The following is a 19049-nucleotide window of genomic DNA, read 5'->3' as shown; positions in this document are numbered from 1 at the left end:
AATTTACTTACCGATCCAAAAGGAGTTTTACTTTGTACGCATGTTGGTCGAATTTTCGTGACACTATTTCGTGACGTTTTTTCGTGTCGCACAATCGAACTTACTACCGTACCAAAGAAGTTTCATTTCGTACGCTTATATATTGGTCGAATTTTCGTTACACTTTTCGTGTCGCATAATCAAACTTACTACCGTGCCAGAAGAAGAACCGTCTCGCCAACGCCGTACGCCTATTGGTCAAATTTTCGTTACACTTTCCGTGTCGCACAATCGAACTTACTACCGTACCAAAGAAGTTTCATTTCGTACGCCTATTGGTCGAATTTTCGTTACACTTTCCGTGTCGCACAATCGAACTTACTACCGTACCAAAGAAGTTTCATTTCGTACGCCTATTGGTCGAATTTTCGTTACACTTTCCGTGTCGCACAATCGAACTTACTACCGTACCAAAGAAGTTTCATTTCGTACGCCTATTGGTCGAATTTTCGTTACACTTTCCGTGTCGCACAATCGAACTTACTACCGTACCAAAGAAGTTTCATTTCGTACGCCTATTGGTCGAATTTTCGTTACACTTTCCGTGTCGCATAATCAAACTTACTACCGTGCCAGAAGAAGTACCGTCTCGCCAACGCCGTACGCCGATTGGTCAAATTTTCGTTACACTTTTTGTGTCGCACAATCGAACTTACTACCGTACCAAAGAAGTTTCACTTCCGTTACAGTAGGTAAGCTAGGCCGGTTCTAAGCCATTAATTAATTTTAAATAATAAGAGAAAACACGACCGATACAATCAAATACGAATACAACACTCTTGTACCAAAAAATCAGTTAATTCTTAAGACTTTGGTGTCATGAAAGGAATACCTTAACGATATTATTTCACTTATGAAACATTTTTCAGGACATACATTTATACATCACTATATTCATATATATTTCCATCATTATTTATACATCATTCATCGGCGATAGCATTATACATTCAGAGTGCAAGCGTATTTCAATCTAATTTTTATGCCCGTTCACGCTCGGTGAGCAGCGTTCCTTATTGGCGCTGTCATTTTTGGGTCCAAGTCACGTGCACCAATCACGCGGAATCCTCGAATGGCTAGTCTCTAGTAAAGAGTCTCTAACGTAAACAGACGTTCCGTGGAGGGAAATTTACGCGAAACAGACGAGTTTTCGTCCGATCTAACCACAATCTCCAGCCAAAACTCGGAAACTCGTAATACCAGTAATACATCAATACGTGCAGCACAAGTTTAGAGTTTGTGCATATATAATCGCATTGATCGATTTGACAAAGTGTCAAAGTGTCGAAGTCATCAATACCAAAAAATCACACGGATTCACGGTCTCATGGATGCAATTGTATGTATTATAAATTATAACTATTATCTATTTATCTATATTAATTAAAATTATATTGCCGTAACCGTAAGAGATGTTACGAATGTACGGTGCAGACATAACCTTTCTAGTAGATGAAGTAGATCTGTCTCTTTCTTCTGGCGTTCTCTCTCTCTCTCTCTCTCTCTCTCTCTCTCTCTCTCTCTCTCTCTCTTTCTCTCTCTCAGAAGAAAGAGACATATCTACTAGAAAGGTTCCGTCTGCACCGTATATGTTAATGTTGCCACGCTGCCTCTTATGCTAAGACTCCATAGACGCGGAAACGCCGTGCGGTAGAGTGCGTTGACCAATCAGAAGGCTGCCGCAAGTCGCCTGCGGCAAAATCAAAATTTGTGATTGGTCAACGCACTCTGCCGCATGGCGTTTCCGCGTCTATGGAGTCTTACCCTTACGGCAGGGGCCAGTCTATGGCTACGGTCAACGTGACGCTACAAATGCTTTGGAGCGTTCTTCTTCTCCTTCTTTCTTCGTTGAAAGAAAAGAGAAGAAGAATGCTTCGAAGCATTTGTAGCGTCATGTTGACCGTAGCCTATATATTATAAGTCTGTGTCAGTCTGTGAGTTAATCGGTACCGTTAATGGATATTATTGATTTATTGCATTTGTAATAATTGTTTCCTTTTTATTTGTTTCTCAATCTGACAGCTCCCACACCCACGAAAACCGTACAAGTGAAAATAACACCTGCTTTACGCTCTACGATACTGCCACACAGGCTACACTGAATGACTGAAAACATATTTTGTGAAGTCTTCCAGTGTTCCAGCAAGCATTTTTTTTAGTATACATTTTTATTAAGAGAATATTACTATTAATATTAATAATAGTATAATAAATAATTAGTATAATTACTTTTGGTTGAACAGAAAACAAAGATTCAATTTTAAGCTTCTCAAGTTCTCTGGAGACTATGGAGATCGACGTCGACGACATCGATAATGACGATGTCGATAATAATAATACAAATGATGACACGGATACTACTGATACTACTGATCCTAGTATTCCTAGTACATCCAAATTATCCTCAACCTCTCTACCATTTATTTTAAGAGGAGAATTTTACGAAATTACAAGTAAGAGCACGGACTCACGAATAATAGCTCAATGTAAGAATTGCCCTAAAACGATCAGCGGTTCTAAAACATCTACTGGAAATTTTTTCAGTCATTATAATGTAAGTTACATATCTTTTTTATTTTATCACTTTTTATTTATAATATTTTAATGTTTACATAAATTTTTTAAATTTATTTAAATATTTATTAGAATTTAAAAGAATAATGTTTTATGTTAAATTCCTTTTTTTATTGGTTTTTGATTTAGAAAATACATCTTCATTTAACGCAAAAGATTAAATTAAAAAGATTGGAAAAATAAGAAAGAGCAACAAAAGATGCAAAGCACAGTACCGTTTGCAAGGAACAATTTCGTTTCGGTGAAACAGGTTTGTATAATTTAATAATATATAACATTTAATGCACTAACAATGAAGCATTAAAAACTCTTTCAAAATAATGTTTTTTTTCTCTTACAGATACACAATTTAATTTTAAGTTATATAATTGAAGAAATGCGTCCTCTCAACACTGTTTATAAACCGGCGTTTAAAAATTTAATTTGTGGAATAGCAAATAATACATCTAAAAACATTCTGCCTGGTAAAAGTGCATTGTCCACTGAAATTAACAAATTGTATAAAGAAAAAAAATGTAGACTAAAAAGCATTATTGGAAAAACAAAATTATGTATGTTTAACTTCTGACATTTGGTCATGTAGAAACAAAAGTTATTTAGGAATAACGATTCATTTTATTTCAGAAACTTTAGAAAGAAAATCATATACTTTGGCCTGTAAGAGAATTTTATATAACCATACTTATGACAATATTGCTTTATTGATGCATCACATATTGAAAGAATTCGCTTTAGATGTAGCTAAAGTTACTCACATAGTAACCGATAATGCCTCAAATTTTGGCAAAGTTTTCAGATGTTTTGGTGTTACAAGATTTGAAAGCTCTGATCGAATTCAACTTAATGTAGAAGAAAATGAAGATATTTTAAATGATATAGAAGAATCAGATTCAGATATTGAGATTAACGAAATTTCACCAAATAATGACATTCATGATCATGACAATGCTCTTACTGATGAATTAGGTGATGAAATTATTTTACCTCCACAATTAACTTGTAGTAGTCATACCTTAAACCTTATTGCTACAACGGATTGCAAAAAAATATTAGATAATCCTGGTAATGCTGCTCTTAAAAAAGTTTATCGTTCTGCGTTTGCAAAAGTAAGTGCTTTATGGAACCTATTGAGTCGTAGTACTCTAGCATCTGACATATGCTTTAAGGAATGCGGTTGTAAATTTCCTGTACCAGTCATTACACGATGGAATTCGCAATTCGATGCGATACAAAAACTCCTAACTCGTAAAACTAAACTCATTATACTATTTGAACAACTTAAGCTCCAAAAATTAAAATTGCATGAAATTGAATTTTTAGAAGAATTTGTCATGATTATGTGTCCGTTAGCAACTAGCCTTGATATTCTGCAAGGAGAAAAAATGTGTTTTTTAGGAATGATAGCGCCTACAATTATTATATTGAAACAAAAGCTTTCAAATTTTACTCATTTGTCATATTGCAAGCCATTGGTAGATGGAATGATAGTAGTTTTAAAGAAGCGATTTAAACATATTTATGATTTCGACTCTCCTGATAGTAAAATATATATTATATCTGCTATCAGTTTACCTTGCTTTAAGTTAAATTGGGTACCAGAATGTCACATGGAGACATGTAAAGAATTATTTTTGAAAGAAGTAGATACTTTTCATGCAAAAAATAGTTCTCTTGTTGTAAACAAATCAACATCTAGTAGTAGTGGAGAGGACGATTTTTTTAATGATTTCGACAAAAAAAAGGGAATGCGTTGTTCGGTGCAGCCAATACTTAGTAGTAACATTAAGGCGCTGTCATATTTAGAATCTAAAACCAAAGATTTAAATTCTCTCAATCATTATCCTAATGTAAAAAACATTTTTTTGAAGTATAACACAACATTACCATCTTCCGCGGCAGTGGAGCGCCTTTTCAGTTGCGGGCAACAGATATTTCTACCTCGAAGAAATCGTTTATCCAACAGTACATTTGAAAAACTATTATTTTTAAAAAACAAAAACTTATAATTTTATTGTATATATATATATATATATATATATTATATATTATATATAACTATTGTAAACCTCTATTAACCTATCTCTATATATAACACTACTTTTTTAAGTTTTTAAGAAATGACTTCGTTTTTTTCTTCTAATATTTTTACATATTATAGATTATTAAGATATCATAAAAATTAGGTAATAAGTCTTCAGCTATCAGCGAGCTGATATATCTTGATATAAAATACTTGATATAAAAATAACTTATAAAGTATTCACCCGATATAAATAAAATAAATTGAACTCTTTTATATGCCTAAGTTAGGCAGCCTAACTAAGAGAAAGTTTAATTGTAAAAAATATTATTTTTACAATTAAACTTTTTCTTAGTTTTAATAATATTTTTATGAATAAAATCACAAAATTATTAGTCTTCAAAATATCGTTATTTTTTCTAAGAAAAAATACATGTAAAAACTTTTTCTCGAGTATATTATTTTTATATATCCTAAATAGTTTTTAATATTATCTTAAAAGTATCTAGATAAAACACTTAACTAATTCATCTTTTATCTAGATATACTCAAACCGGAATTATCTTTATCTTATCTAAGATACATGCGCATACGTTTTATCTAATCTGTATCTAGATTATTTTAAGTTATCTAAGCGCAACACTGCCAGGGATGCGTGAGTCGTCTTCCACTGCGCGAGAAGGTCGTCCGCGATGGCTTCGTCCCATTCCACTTTCGCCTGCCAGAGTTGTTGCAGAAAGATCTTTGCGTTTATTGTCACGGGCGTGACCCACCCTAGCGGGTCAAAGATTTTCGCTACCAAGAATAGAATGGATCTTTTGGTCTTTGGAATGGAAGGAGGGAGCGAAACGTCGAATTGGAACACGTCGAGGGCAGGCTTCCAGCTTATTCTGAGCACGTTCAGTTGCTCATCGGCTTGCAATATTTTCGAACACGTTAATCCGTGATTTTCGACGTCAATGTCGGCCAGAAGTTGCGGAGAGTTGCTCGCCCACTTACGTAATTCGAACCTCCCCCGACTCAGTAACGCGCATACTTGATCGCGCGTCTGACGAAGTAGCAGTATGTCGTCCGCTCCGAAGAGAAAGTTGTCTATATACCGGCCCTTTCGAATCACCGGAACCGCCAACGGAAATGAGCCTCCCTCGTCCCGAACTAGTTGTTCCAGAACGCGAAGCGCATCATGAGGAGCGTTAACCGTTCCGTACGTTAGGACTAACAGAATGAACGCGATGATGGTTCCAGATTCGCGATCAAACCATAGGATTCGCTGATAGTTGACGTCACGAGGATCAATTTCGATTTGACGATACATTTTTGTAATGTCGGCGGAGTACACGTATCGAGGTAGCATCCATCTTAGTAGAATTGCAGCTAAGTCGGTCTGCAACTTTTGCCCGGTTAGCAAGTGGTCATTCAGCGACGTGCCGTTGCTCGTCGGATTCGACGCATTAAAAACGACCCGTAACCGAGTGGTGGTGCTACTTTCGCGAATCACGGGGTGATGCGGAATGTAAACGTATTGAGATGACGTGTCTGCGTCGTGCGGTACACGCTTCATATGCCCGAGTCGCTCGTATTCCTCAATAAAGGCGCGGTATTCCGTCGCTACTCTCTCATCGGCGTTTAACCTGCGTTCAAGACCTCTCAACTGTCGCTCGGCTGAGTGATAAAAATTACCGATCTCGATTGGGGGGCCGGTTTTGAAAGGAAAGCGAATCACGTATCGTCTGTCGGAGCGGCGCCAATGAGTGGCGAGGAAGTGATCTTCGCACTGTTGCTCCTCTGGACTCAGTGGAATGGCGCGAGGGATTTCTTTGATTTCCCAGAAGCGTCGGAGTTCCTCGTCGAGAGACGGGGTATTAGAACAGTGCTGAGCCGTGACTGTTCGAAGACGCGCTTGTGGGTCAGCCGCGGGGCCGGACAGCACCCAACCGAGAACGGTATTCTGCGCGAGGGGTTGACCGCGGGAGCCCTTTCGAATGCCGTCGAGCAGCAAATTGCCGTACAGATCGGCACCGATAAGTATGTCAATGGGGTCCGAGTTCGTAGGGTCCGGATCCGCGAGCGCGAGATCGGCTACATGGCTCCATTGGACGGGCGACGTTACGGGCGACGGAGAGTATTTCGTTAAACTTGTCATGACGGACGCAGTAGTCTTGAACGCGAGAGAAGTTTGGCCGATCGGCGAGATCTGAATTTCGGCCGCGTATCGACATGTTCCGGCGTCGACGCCTCCGATAGCGGAGATCGAGACGGGCATTCTAACGCGACGCAGTCTTAAGCCTTGCCTCAATCGTTCGGTAATAAAGGTCATCTCCGATCCTTGATCGAGAAGCGCTCGAACGACGCGAGTACGACCGTTCGGAGATTCGGACGGGAACCCGACTCTTACCCTTGCCGTCGCGAGCAACACGGGAGGCATCGACGACACTTTCGCGCTCGAGAATAATGTCGTGATGGGCGCGGCATCGTGGATCGATGCGGTCGCGACAGAAGTATTTTCCGCGGCAGGAGTATCTTTCGCGGTAGAAGTATCTTTCGTGGTAGAAGTGTCCGAGTCGACGTGCAACATCGAATGATGCCTTTTGCGACATGTTCGGCACGAATATTTGCTTTGACATAACTGTACGGCGTGTTTGTCGCTTAGGCAATTTAATGTACAATTTAATTTACACAGCGATTTGCCTTTTTTACTGCTTTCAATCGTTGACTTGGATTCTTCTTCAGAAAGACTTGACATTTGTGTAGAAAGTGAGATGCTTTACAAAGCGGACACGAAATTGAAGAAGCTCCCGATGCTGTAGCGCTGGTCGCCTTCTGCGCGCGAGCTTGTTTGTCTACATTCGCGGGATGCAATTCTTCGAGCGCGCGAGCACGAGAATCAAGGAATCGATCGAGTTCGCTGAATGTTGGGATTTGCGCGTCATCCCCCCTTTAGTTTCCACGCTTTCCGAGTGGCGGGATCAAGCCTTTGCGTGACGCTATATATAAGCATGTCGCTGAGAATGTCGGATTCGGATCGATCTAAATTTTTCAGCGACGTGATTGCGCGATTTGCTTTATCCCGAAGCTCGCTGAGTTCGCTCGCTGATTCGCGGGAAACGCTCGGCAAATTGTATAACGCGGACACATGCATCTCGACTAATCGGCGCTTATTTTCGTACCTCGACTCAAGGGCCTTCCACGCAAGTTCAAAGTTATCCGCGGTTACTGGGATGCTTCGAATAGATTCAAGCGCCCGCCCGGCAAGGCTTGATGAGAGAAAATGCATTCGCGCAAATGCAGAAAGGTCGGGATTTTTTATAATAAGGGACGTAAAGCGATCGCGGAACGTCTCCCATTCTTCATATTTCCCTGAGAACGGCGGAATGTTGATGGGCGGCAGATGCGCCAGTGAGAATGAGGAGGCAGGCGGCCCATGACCGCACGCGGCGCCCGGAGCCTGGTTCGCTGTCAGGGGCGGCGGCGTCGGCGCGAGTGCCTCCAGACACTCGGCCATGTAATCCAACGTCGTCAAGTGGATGTCCTCGGCCTGATCGAACAGTTCGTTTTGAAAGTAGTCGAACGTGCTCCTTTTCGCCTCCGGAATAACTTGCAAGAGGGCCGAGTGCACGCGAAGGCATTGCGTCCAGACTTCTTTGGAGCTGGCGATTCGCGCTCGGACCTTTGCAACGGTATAGTTATTCCTTCCGAGTTTTTTGAAGTTATCGAGCGCTCGAGTGATGGAGTGCATCAACACCTGCTGTTGAGCCAGGAGGTCGTTGATGGTGGCTGAGACTTCCGGCACGGCCGTCATGTTAACGGCTGAAGGGCTGCACTGAATATCTCGATCCGGCTCGAAGGACCAATTTTATGTTCGGGCGCGCAACAAACGCGCCGAACGAATCGCCGAATCCGTTCCGCGAGAACGCGAGATATCACGAACGGCTCCGCTCAGCCTTTCAACTATAAGACGACCGGGGGTTCAGCTGAACGCGGACTCGATCGCCGGTTAAGAAGTTGAGTGGAAGGCCCAAAAGACAGCAATTGACTTATCATATATACAAACTTTATTTGATACAATAACAAAACTGACGAAACGCGAGATGTACAGACAAATTAGTGCGAATGCACTCGGCGCGCTGTGACTTGTAGTTTTGAAGCGCGGTTTTACATAAAGTGCGGTTTTACCGAAACGCGGTTGATTACACGTTTTGACTGACGCGATAATTTATGGCGGTGCACACTCGGTACAGGACGCGGAACGCGGCTTTTCTCCTACTCTATACTCCTCGGCGCGGTCCGTTGTATTGCATTTGCACGCGGGCGGAGACGCGATCGGTATGGTGGGGAAGTGCGGACGCCCGGGGCGATGGCTACGAGAACCCTCGTTACGAGGCTGAGTACGCTCGACCTCGCTGAACCATGGCCGTCGGGAGTAAGTTGGATGGAGTTCGGGAACACTCTGAGAACTCTCAGTAGAGGCTCGGAACACCGGACCTCGTTTTGCGTGTTCCCTGGGGTATTGGATAGGTTCGGCTTCGTCGAAGGCAGCGGAAAGCTGAAGAAAAGACGAAGTGCCGGCTCCTGTCGGAGCGCCGGCTTATATACCCCGGCGCGGCAGGTTCGTTCGAAGGGAGGCCGGCTCTCGGGCGGGCCGCGTGGGGGTGCTGACGCGCGCTCGCTTTTCGGCTCGGATCGGCTCCTTCCGGCGTTTCCGAACTTATAGCTAATTTTGCGCGAGAAGCAAAGAAAGCGTAGATCGCAGTATATGTAACGGTTAGATGCAAGTTTTTACAACAATAGATTGCGGGAATCCCGAACACTTATAGAAATTATAAATTATTTGTGTAAAATTATAAACTAAAAATAATAACATTTTACAATCACACATCTGTTATAAAGAATGTCATTGTTTTTAATATATGCATTTTTAGAAGTAGAAATAAAAAATAGACTATTAAATTAATTTTATTGCACTGAAAAAACGCAGGTATTAAATCTAGATTATATATGATAAGTAATACTTATAAATAAAAAAATGTAATTATATTAACTAAGAATATTGTGATGATACTAATCTGCCACAATTAATCTTGAGATCGTACATCGATAATAAAAGAATGAAAGAATAAAAGAATAAGATTGAAAAATTATTTGTTATTTGGTAGTATTTTAATTGTCAGATTAGCATAGTTGTTTATATTTATTGTAATATTTTTGGCTTTATATGTTGACAATATTTCATTTAATTTGTTGATATTTAGTTGACTGTTGTTAGTTTTAAAGTTTATTTCTTGGTTTTCTTTGTTATTATTGCACATTGTAGATGTCGATACTTGTTTCTGATGTTTGTAGGTTTACAGAATTGTTATTTACTATTGTGATTGTGATTTAATTACAAATCTTCTTTTTGTTGTTGAAGGAGTCTTCTATGTATCCTTCCGCTACTGTGTTGGATTTCCAGTCACCGTGGCGTTTTAGTGTTAAGATATCTGCTCCAGAGTCTGCTAAGAGCGTGGCAGAAGTGCGACGAAAGGTGTGACCAGTGTAAGAATCAGGATCTGATAGGTTGAGATACTTTGCGATGATGGCTGGCATTCTGCCAAATTTATTTATTCTTATTGGTTGGTGGGTGCATTTTCCTTTTTGGTCATTCAAGAAGAATCTTAAAGTTTGAATGTTCTTTGGCCTGAGAGATATATATTTTTTATATACACTGTAGAATTCTTCGGTGACTACAAAGCTTCTGGGTTTATAATTTTTTGTTATTGGAATTTTAATTAGCAATATAGATTGCTTGTCTTCAATATCTTGGATATTTATTGTAGTCAGTTCCTCTCTTCTACATGCGCCACATATTCCAAAGATGGTAGCTAGCTGTAAATAGTTAAGTATATACATGTAAGTAATGTATAAAGTTGAGTATGCGTGTATATAATGTGTAAAGTTTTTATTATTTATTTGTATATTTCTAATTATATTTAATGATTGAGTTATTATGCGATAATTTATTTTTATTTTATATTTGATATTTACCTTTGTAGCTAAGTATGTGTTATCGGGAGCTTCATCTATAAATTTTTAATTTGCTCTGGTGTTAAAATGTTTGATTTTTTTGATTGAAATCCTTTAGCCTGTCTTTTAAGAAACGCAATGAGTGTGTCATATTTATAGATGTCAATATCATTGTTGATTTTGATGGTGGCTTTCAGCATCGAGTAAATTCCCCACATAGTAGATGGCTTTTGAGATTTTGACAGCTTCTTGAAATATGCCAATAGTGTATGTTCAGACATAGATTTCGTTTTTTTTCAGCTTTTCACTGCATAAATTTGTTGTAAGTTATCATATATTTTTCTTTTGATTTTAGTGGCAATAAATTTTGCACTACGGTTTTGGCACTTTCTACTATTTCTGGAGGCGTGAGTTCGTTGTCACTATCGGTTTCTGGGATGATATGATCCATTTTTTTCACTTTATAATTGCTTTATTATGTGAGTTGCGCGTACAAGTATGTACATACAGTAGAGTGACAGATGAGTAGCTGTTAGGTTAGGTTGCAGCCGTCCGCTGGGCTGCACCAACCGACAACCAGCCAAGCGGCAGCCGAGCCAACAGCTGAGGAGCCATCGGCCAGATGCGGCGATGCAGCAGCAGCGGCGAGCCCAGGCGATGCTAGCAGGAGGGAAGCGCGAGGCCAGCGGGCCGATTAGAACCAACGAAGGTTAATTAGATGAGCTTTATATCAATTACGATGCGACGGGATAAAGAAAACGCGCATCAAGATTAATAGATTTATACAGACATAAGCTCCTTTCCTTGTATGGGTCAAACAAGCGAAACGCGAGACTCCGAGACCGCGGCGACGGAACGACGCGAAGCGAAATGCGCTCGCGCGGCAGCGCGAGAACAAAAAATCGGCGAACCGATCGTCCGAACGGGATACCTGTTCGTGGGGATGACGAGTGATCGCGGATAAAACGTTTTGCCTAATCTCGAGCGTATCGGAGTACGGCGAAGTAAACTCGGTGACGCGAAACGGAAACCGCTTACCGCTAAGCAAACGTGTTGTGGGGTCCACGGAGACTCGTTCGACCGAGATTCAAGCATAGCGGAGTGCGGCGAGGCAAACTCGGCGAATAGAAGCGGAAACCGCTCACCGTTAAGCAAACGCGTTGTAGAGTCCACGGAGACTAGTCCGACCGAGTTTCAAGCGTATCGGAGTGCAGCGAGATAAATTCGGTGACGCAAAGCGAAAACCGCTCACCGCTAAGCAAGCGTGAAGGAGAGTCGACTAAGACTCGTCCTACCGAGTCTCGAGCGAGTCGGAGCGCGGTAACGCCAAATCGGGGCGGAAAAGCGGAAACCGCTTAATGCTAAGCATACGCGTTGCAAAGTCGACAGAGACTCGTCCTGCCGAGTCTCGTGCGAGTCGGAACGCGGTAACGTCAGATCGGGGCGAGAAAGCGAAACATGCTTGCCACTAAGCAAGCTTATTGTCAGCATCACGGGATATCGGCTTGCCGAATATCAAACGATTCGGGACGCGGATACGCGGAAACGACATTATGTTGTAAGTCTGAGCATAGAGCTTCTATCGCGAAAGCATCTCGAATCATCTAGAAACTACGGCGAGGAGAATGTCGCCCTTGAATAGCGCGAAGCGTAAATATGCTTTCTCGAATACGCGAAGTGCGAAGACGAGGATCGGAACGCGGAAATGTAAACGCGAGTTAGCCACAAGTGTACGGCAGATGTGCGGCCGAGAACAATGTGGCTATTCAAAAGCGAGCGAGCGGAATGCGGCGAGTTGTGCGAAAACACACAGGTGTTTGCCATGTGCGAGCCGGAACAATGAAGCTGTTGACACAGCTGCGTGCGAAAGGCCTGGAAGAATGATCAGGGCGCGTAGTGGGGATAGCCCAGCGACAGCGAGGCAGGGCAAGCGAGCCCAGCGATCGTGGATTCGTCTCTCGGGACTCGATGCGAGCGGTCGCATCAAGAGCCAACACTCACACAGACTCGTCTTCCTAACTTCTCGCGTAGTATCTTAACGGAATGGAACTCGCGAACGGCAAGCGATCTCATAAAGCGAGAACGATCCCGCTCAGCGGTCAGCGTAATCCCGCTAATTATAACGTCCATGTAACTGAAAAAAGAGAAATAAATTATATTCTACCTATTTTCGTAAAACTTACGTGTGACATTTATTGCGAAACCATCCGGCGGCTACGAACCTGAAAAGACTTTCATCCATACCGAACCTACTTACCTGTCGGCCGCCCGAAACCCTCCATCGATGAAATCCTCCAGAGTGACGGCGATCCAGCTAAGAAGAGGCGCGGAACCCTTCAGCACACAGCGGTCCAAGAGTCCAGAGGGTCGAACCGGAGACAGATGGGAGCTGAAACAGAGTCGTAGAAAGGGGAATCAGTGAAGTCAGCAAAAGGTTTGTCTGCATGAATCAGTATCTTTCTCGATAGGCCGAGGTAAAAATCGAGTGGCGACCGTGATAACTAAGAATTCCGAGACGCGTGGTTAATCAACTCCCCCGTCCGGCTACAAGGTGTGTGTTGGGAAGAGGCAAAGTGGCGGTATTTTCGGTAGTTGTTTTCTGTGTGCGCTGCGAGATGGCGTTGATACCCGTTAGGTATGGCTTGAACCCGTTAAGTATAAGTCTTGGGGCACGGTTTTCCCGTTAAATATGACTTTGGATATGACGTGTGGAATATTTTGTAGGTAGATGTTGGCAAATCGTTACTTTCCGCACAGAAAACGCACACGGAAAGTGCTACTTTCCATGCACGTGTAATACAAATACATTTTTATTTAAAGTGTGTAACATCAAATACATTTTGATTTCGAAATAAAGTCTATAATAATAGAACACATAACAGAATATACGATTCTATAATAAGTGGAAAAAAGAAAAAAACCGTACAATTAAAGAGTTCAAAAGCCAAAAACATCAAAGAAAAACCAAAAATGCAAATAAACAGAAAATGCAACTAAATCACAATGATTTAAATTGCTTGGTTTTTTCGTAATGGCCTAAAGTTACCTGTACCGGTTTTTTCTTATCTTTAGTATGCTTATGGATTAAAAACGCTAAACTATTTTCGACAATTATATTATCACATCGATGATTGCTACAGAAGTCACTGCTGTAGTTATTGAAAAATATTTTTTTAAAAGTTGATTCTAAGTTTGACTTATGTCCATTTTCATCGCAAAAGTGAAATAATCTATTGTGTACATTTTGTATTAACGTAATCACCTGATTACTTGGATACGTTAATGAATCTTTTTCTGAATATTCCTTCAAAACTGTGTACAGATGATGTTGTTGTACAGATGATGTTGTTCTTGTTGTGTACAAAACAAATCAATTTTACATTTTGAACAATTTTCATCAGGTAGTTGTAGCTTTTTTAAAAAATAACCCGACACGTAAGAAAGAGCTTGAGAGGCATCAGTGATTAAATTTTCAAAATCGACCCATGGAAGAGTACAGTCACTAGTGTTCTCTAATGGTTTACTTTCGCCCTCGCTGTCACAAGTATTACTTAAAAACTTTCGAAAATTGTCCAAATTTTCACAATTATCGCTTTCACAATTCGCAAATTTGGAGACCGGTGTAACGAGATTATTTAATATTACAGTTTTTAAGACAGCTACAAATTAATGACAAGTGGGATTAGAATTTGCAATTCCATGTTGCCGAATTTGGCAAAACAGATTTTCCAGTGGATCTTGATTTAAATTCCTCATATTTAGAAAGGTGAAGCCAACAGCTTTTAATTGATGCCACAAATACATGACCGATCTGATTGTTATCATCCAACCTTTCACGAAATGATATTGATTTGTGACATCTTTTCCGTTAGTTAAATCAAATAATTTCCACTTACAAGGGAACCTCGCGAAGTGGAAAATTCTGATTTTAATAAAACTTTCCACACATGTAGGGGGAGTAAAAAGATGAATTTAGATATTTTTTGTAGCGGCCCAAAAACGGTTTTAAGGGGTGAAACCACTCCTCATATGTAGAGCGGTTTTTTTTCTTTTCTCGATATATTTCGAAAAGTATTCGAGATATAAAAAAATGTTTCAAATAAAAGTTTTATGGTAAAATCTCCTCTATTTAACAACATTAATATAATATTTTTTATAAAAATAATTTTTTAAACAAAAATTTTTTTTCAAAATTTTATTAATGTGGTAAATAGAGATGTTTTTACCATAAAACTTTTATTTGAAACATTTTTTTATATCTCGAATACTTTTCGAAATATATCGAGAAAAGCAAAAAACCGCTCTACATATGAGGAGTGGTTTCACCCCTTAAAACCGTTCTTGGGCCGCTACAAAAAATATCTAAATTCATCTTTTTACTCCCCCTACATGTGTGGAAAGTTTCATTAAAATCAGAATTTTCCACTTCGCGAGGTTCCCTTGTTAGTCATTTCTGACAGTAATCTGCTATATAACATTAAGTGAGGCGAGTCGTCTTGCAAACAACATCTATACCTCTTGCCATCATCTAGATTTATTGTTGAACCATTTAAAAAATCAAAGAGATCATCTGTAAGTTGAGCAAACTCTGCCGTTTGTATAGATTCAACTGGAAACAATCCCTTCATGTTAGAAATGCTATAAACATGAATAGCTGCAGCAACAGTATGGCTCAACTGACGCGCTGCAATTTTTACCCTCATCTTAATAAAAGAGTCTTTGAAATTAAAATCATGTTTCTTTAATTTATAAAGAATTTTAAAGGGACAATTTTGATCAACATCAAAAGCATTTCTAATGTACTGAAATTTAGCTACTTTGTTTTCTGCAAATTTAATTTTACAACAAAGCAAGGCGTTTCGAGTGCATTTTAATAAATGAGGAACATTATAAATAATTACTATGGTTTCAGACTTGACCACAAATGTGTAACAAGTTGGGTTTGTTTTATTTTCTGCGCACAATGCAGATAAAGCTTTTCTCTGAGTTGAACCCTGGTCGCAAACAATAGCTTTTACTTTCAGTTTAATATCTTGCAATTGCACAATTGCATTTGTTATGATGCGTTTCAGATTGCTGCTCGATATTGTGTCAGTAGTGAAATAATAAGCTATTACTTGTTTCCATGATTTTCTCAAACCACGTAACATTAAAACAAGAGCATGGTTTGCTGCCCTAGAAGTTCGACCCAACTCACCCAAGTCTTCAAAACCCGAAATTTATTGTTTATGTGCTTTGTAGTGAAAACCGTTACTTAATAAAATTTCATCAAAAACTAATGTGCAATATCGATCCAATTCATGCATTTCATCGCTTTTTACTTTTAACTGTTCCAAAAGGAATTTATTTAGACCAGTGTCAAAAGGAATCTTTGATAATATGTACTTCAGAGTGCGCGTTGATGGTAGCTGGAAGTAGTTAAGCAGATATTTGTTAAACACGAGGACTTTGTTTATAAATAAATAAAGCCAAAGTTTTATCTTGCTCTGTCCACCGTCTTCCCGCAGGATGACGACCTGCATTATGTAGTTGCGATTGAATGAAATCTGTGGTAACTTTGTTCAGTTTTGTTTCCATGTAGTGAAATATATTGTTATCTAACATCTTTTTTAATTGTTTTAAAGCATTCCTTTCATCACTTAATTTCTTTTTTATTTTACACAGTTCTACCGAAGTTTTCCGATGAATCGAGTACATGATTCTTTCTCGTGGTGTCATCGTCTTTGACGTAACTCCTGCTTGCGTTAAAAATCTGTATTTTCTTTTTGTAGGTTTTGTAGAAACAGTAGGTGATTGCAACTCATTTGAAGAAATGGTTTGTCCATGTGTACAATCTTCATTGTCACAAATGCAAATAGGCCTGTTTTCGCTATTGTCTGTATTATCTAAATTTGATTCTAAACTATTTCCAAATTGACTATCGTTACCATCATGAACATTTTGAAACATGCTATTGTAATAAAAATTAGCAGGAGTTTCATCAAAAACAGTATCGCTATCCACCAAAGTATCACACATATTTATGTTAACCTCATTGTGGTGTAAATCGTTATTCAAATCGTTATTGAAATCGATATTTAAATCTTTATTTAAATCGTTATTTGAATCGATATTGAAATTTTTATTTAAATTGTTATTTAAATCGACATTTAAATCTTTATTTAAATCGTTATTTAAATCAGAATTTAAATCGTTATTCAAATCGTTATTTAAATCAGAATTTAAATCGTTATTCAAATCGTTATTTAAATCGATACAAACGGCAGAAGATGTTTCAGTTATTATTGACTGGCAGTCAAAAGCAGCAACTTCTATTGTGACTAAATTGTTTGACATATCAATGTGTTTCGGTATGACATTTAGGTTCAACAGATGTTTTGTACAGTTAACAAAATATTCTTTCTGAAAATGATCTTCGCAAATGTACATATTCCGGCAATTAATAGTGATATCGATGCCACAAATCATTTTCCATTTTGTAGAAATGTCAGAATTTTTTGGAAATCTATAAAAGCGTTTATTTATGACTGTATTGGCTTCACCTTTCGACCAATGATAGCTGTTGGCACAATTGGGAAATTTGCAAGAATATTTCTTTCGCGAAAGCATCGTATACAACAGTTTACAAAGTAAATGAAATTTGAACTGAAAAAAGTTGATTATAAATAAAATCACATACATTTACAAGTTATGTATAACATGTAATAATACATGTAATACATTGTGTATTATAAAACTAGTGCGGACTCCATCCTCAAAGGGGAATAGTCCCAGCACCCACTGGCTAATGTTACACAAACTGCACCGGTACGGACTCCGTCACCCGCGGATGACGGTCCCAGCACCTACCGGTGTAGCCAGAGCGGACTCTATTCCCCAAATCAGATGGTCCCAGCACCCACCAGCATACATAATGTATAACATGTAATAATACACAAGGTGAAATTATCTTCCAAATAACTTAAATATGTGCACGCATCACGCATAAGGAACCATATAATCGTCGAATCCTACCTACGCGAGTACATAATGTTACATAATATCACATACTTTTTTTTACGACTGGACTGCACATTTTGTCTTCTCGCTTATCTGTGCATTATTGGTGGGCCTCCGGTTATTTCCTCTTGTTCCTCAAATTCCTCCGAGCAAATGTATCATCTTTAATATCAGCAGCAGTCTGTAATGATACAATTACATTCACACGTTAAATATTGCCAATTTCAAAAATTATAGATTAAAATAAAAAAGTAAAAAATTAGGCAAATTTAACAAAGGAAATTTACCTTCGACATCACACTGTTGTGCCACTGTACGGATAAGACAAGTATCCTCCCTTCCTGTGACAGTTGGGTACATTCGTCCGAACACGTGCATTAGCAGCGAAATCTGTCCTTCGCAAGGTTATCTCTCGTACGAGGGCGAATCTCAGAAATCTCAGAACACGTGCAGCAGCGGTCTCACGAAATCTGTCCTTCGCCAGGTTATCTCTTGTACGAGGGCGAATCTCACAATTCACAACACGTGTAGCAGCGGTCTCACGAAATCTGTCCTTCGCCAAGGTATCTCTCTACAAGGACGAATCTCACAATCACAGTAGCGGTCTCACGAAATCTGTCCTTCGCCAGGGTATCTCTCGTACGAGGGCGAATCTCACAATCACAGCAGCGATCTCACGAAATCTGTCCTTCGCCAGGGTATCTCTCTACGAGGACGAACATGTGCAGCAGCAAACGAGAGATTATCTTGGAGGAATATTAAGAACGTCGTCATCTGTGGTCGTCACTCGGGATCCGCGTTTTTGACCATTTTCACGATTCACACTCAACATTAGAACAACGACTTCAGTAGTTTCACTTTTCTTTTCGACTTCGTGCCCGATCGACAGTCTTCGGCTTGCCTCGGCTCCCCATTCCTGCATGGCCCTGCCGCCATGACGTTTCTCCCCTTCTCCTATTACTTTCACCCCCGTGGGAGGGTGTCCGCGTCCCGATCACCACCCAAATAAAGTATCTGGGGGTGTGGCTGGGCGGCACTGGCAGTTTTGGCGAGCACGTTGCCCGCACGATACCCAGGGCCCAGGCCATGGCAAATAGCCTGACCAGATTATTACCGAATCTGGGTGGTCCCGGCGGGCACGTGCGTCGCCTCTACGCGACGACGGTCCACTCCGTACTACTGTACAGAGCGCTTGTATGGGCGGAGAGGGTGGAGGAAAACCCTACCCTCTGCAGGCGGCTCGTGGCTGTCCAAAGACACATTGTGAACCGGGCAGCCCGTGCATATCGGACCGTCTCGCACGTGGGGGTGACAGTCCTCGCCGGTATCCTGCCGATAGACCTCCTCGCCGTAAGTCAGGCGACTAAAGGAACTTGAGGCCAAAATAGGCCTCATTTTGCCCAGAGCGAGGGCTGCG

At 40.3% G+C, this 19049-nt stretch overlaps 1 protein-coding gene across 1 annotated transcript in view; it reads left to right on the top strand.

Moving 5' to 3' along the window:
• Window positions 1-19049, top strand: part of LOC139822203 (uncharacterized) — a 283165-nt gene that overhangs the window by 83942 nt on the left and 180174 nt on the right. The window lies entirely within an intron of this gene.

This window comes from Temnothorax longispinosus, chromosome 11, assembly GCF_030848805.1.
Source record: "Temnothorax longispinosus isolate EJ_2023e chromosome 11, Tlon_JGU_v1, whole genome shotgun sequence".
Lineage (NCBI taxonomy): Eukaryota > Metazoa > Arthropoda > Insecta > Hymenoptera > Formicidae > Temnothorax > Temnothorax longispinosus.
Note: the sequence above shows the minus strand (reverse complement) of the source record. Positions and strands in the feature narration are given on the sequence as shown.